General features: G+C 39.8%; 1 pseudogene; it reads left to right on the forward strand.

Moving 5' to 3' along the window:
* The window catches only part of LOC108293700, a 10,482-nt pseudogene extending 9,365 nt beyond the window's left edge, over positions 1-1,117 (forward strand).
* Positions 1,118-2,925: the final 1,808 nt, after the last annotated feature.

The raw sequence follows: 2,925 nt of genomic DNA on the forward strand, positions 1-2,925 counted from the left end.
GACGGGGTTTCACCATGTTGACCAGGATGGTCTCGATCTCTTGACCTCGTGATCCACCCGCCTCGGCCTCCCAAAGTGCTGGGATTACAGGCTTGAGCCACCGCGCCCGGCCGACTACGTGAGTTTCATAGCTCGGAGAAAGTCTTGAGCACCAGGCGTCGAGCTCTCGGTTCGGCTCTTCCTGCCGGCCGAGCCTGCCCCGCTGCACTCAGCACCCCCGGCTCCTGCAGCCGGAGGAGGGCTCCACATCCGCCCCGCCCACCCCCCACGCCTCCAGGTCCTTTAGATTTTAAAATGACTTGCTTTGTTTTAGAAAGCTATTAATCTAATCTCCATTCTAGAACATTTGGATGGAAGAACTCTGAAGTTGCCTGCTGTTTTCCTTTAGCACTGAGGTTCTGAAGGTTACTTTTATATTATTCTAGAATCAAGTATTTTAAATTGCCTTTTTAAAAAAATGATCTCTCACCAATAATTGTTTGAAACTATCTATTTATAAGGGTATCGGACCTAAAGTTCCCTAAGAGGAACTGCACTCCCTTCAGTCAGAAATATACAATAGAAGCAGGTATGTGTTTCATGCAGTTTCAGTAGTATGCGCTACTTATACCTGCAAAAGAGTTAAAATCTGGATGTGGGACCTTTTCATACCATCAGTGACTTTTTAAAAAACTGGTACACAAAAGCGAAAAGATTAAATTCTACTTCTTAAAAATCACAAAAAACTAGTTTAAATTGATGACTTCTTCATATGTAATGCCAAGAAAGCCAAAACCCATCATTTGTATTAACTGTTTTTTTAATCAAAAATTGTTAACATTAGAAACAGTATGAAGTGCCTTTATCTGCTTAGACCGAAGGAAGATTTTAAAGTTGGGTTCCACAGGAAATGATTATGCTTACATTTCTTAGTAAACAGTGCTACATACTACTTGAAATTATTGTTTACAGATTAGTGGCAAGAGCTGGGGTTAGGATTCCGTTGGACTCTGACATCCGGATGCCCTCAAACATACAGAACTTCCAAACTCAAGTCCAGCCATAAGCTATTTTGCCAACATGTCAGAGTAATCTGTATTTTTGTGATTTCTACTTTTATAGACTTGTTTTAAAATAATAAAACACATTTTTATAAAAACAAAAAAAATAGTTAAAAATTACCATTCCAAAATAGACAAGAAAAGAAATTGAAAGAGAACAAATAGAAAAAAAAAAAACAGATGGTAGATTTAAAATTAATATATATCAGCAATTACATTAAATGTTAGTGGACCAAGTTATCCAGTAAAAAATCCCCCAACATATTGCTAGACTGGATTTTAAAATTAACTATATGCTGTATTTAGGAGTTGTATCTAAACTAGAAAGTGAGAGGGAGGTTGGAAATAAAGGTGAGAAAAGGAGCTTGATTGAAAACATTAACGAAAAGGTGGCTGTAATAATGGACCCTAAGGCAAAAAGCATGACTTCAGAATGTAACTCTTAGGGAATATAACCATTCCTTTCTGAATACTGTTTATGCTGACTGGTTATCATAGGTTATGATATATGTTAATCTTTCTGCACCATTTTGTTTAGACAAAGAGCTTTGGTATTTTCTTCTTTATTCTCCAACTATAAAGATATAATAAACTAATAAATCTTCAAACATTTCTTATCTTTAAAATTTTTGTGTAAGTGATTACTGTCACATTATTTAGTGCAGTGACTTGTTTTCATCCTTACTTCCTAATCTCCAAGCATTGCCAGGTACCTGAGCTTTTCCAGTATCCGCGTCTCAAAGCCAGCACAAATCCAGAACCCACTGCCTCTGAGAGTCGATCCACGGCAATTCTTTCCCCAACATCCCCTTGGTGTCTAGGACTCTAATGACCAAAGGAAAGGGGCTTGCTGTTGCTTGGCTACTATGTTGGTGGATGTGATTTTAGGCTACAGGTATGTCCACAGATTGACACTGTGGAAAGGTCACTCAAGACGCAGTGTGGCAAATGGGTTGGAATGGACAAGACTGGCTGTAGAGAGGCCAGTTTTTGATCTGCTTATGTTAATGGAGGTGATGGATGGACCAGTGCAGTGATAAAGTGGCAGTGAGTCTGTAGAGAGTCCAATACATTTAAATACTATAATTCTTTGGAAATAAATGTTTGTGTTGGGAGATTGGGAGTGTTTATCTAAAGATGATATCAAGATCTGATGTGAGCAGCAGGATGCATAGCAGTGAGCGTGTGTCTAGGCAGGGGTAGAGGCAGGTTTTAGCGTCTGTTGAAACACCTAGAACCATCCACTGCTCTCTGGGAGATGCTGGCTTGGAGCTGATCACTGAGTGTTGAGGTAGAGGGTGGTACATGACGCTGACAGGGAACTTCCCGGTGTGTTGAGTTTTAGTATCTGTGACTCTGAGATGCATATGAGGCCTTTGTAAATTTCAGAGTTGAGAATAGAAAGGACAGATTTGTGTTTTAGAAAGAGATTTGGGAATAAATGTGGCTCTGGTTGACATAGACAATATATGAATGTTTGTTGGCCAGGGTTGGTGTGTGTCTTGGGTGTTGGGCAGAGAACAGATAGAGCCACAGCTCTGTGAGGTCAATGTGAAGGGTGATTTCCTTGTTGGCTCAAGTTTGTGACACTGCCTGAACTTGGCTTGGCTTCTTGGCTAGAGAAGAAGCATGATTTCGCGTCACAGCTCCTGTCTTTGAAAAAGTCTTAATGACTCCCAGACCCAATATGTGGGGCAAATTCTAGATTTTTCTCGTCGGTTTAATCCCTCGAGGGAAGATCTAGGAAAGAAACCTAGATCTCCATGAAGACTAATATGTTAATATTTTGACCATCAATATTTGCTTAAACCAGTCTACTCCTTACATAGCCAATATATCAAAGCATATTAACTTAGGAAATTGGATTCTCCCAAACAACGAAACA

Source organism: Cebus imitator, unplaced genomic scaffold, assembly GCF_001604975.1.
Source record: "Cebus imitator isolate Cc_AM_T3 unplaced genomic scaffold, Cebus_imitator-1.0 Scaffold543, whole genome shotgun sequence".
Classification (NCBI taxonomy): Eukaryota; Metazoa; Chordata; class Mammalia; order Primates; family Cebidae; genus Cebus; species Cebus imitator.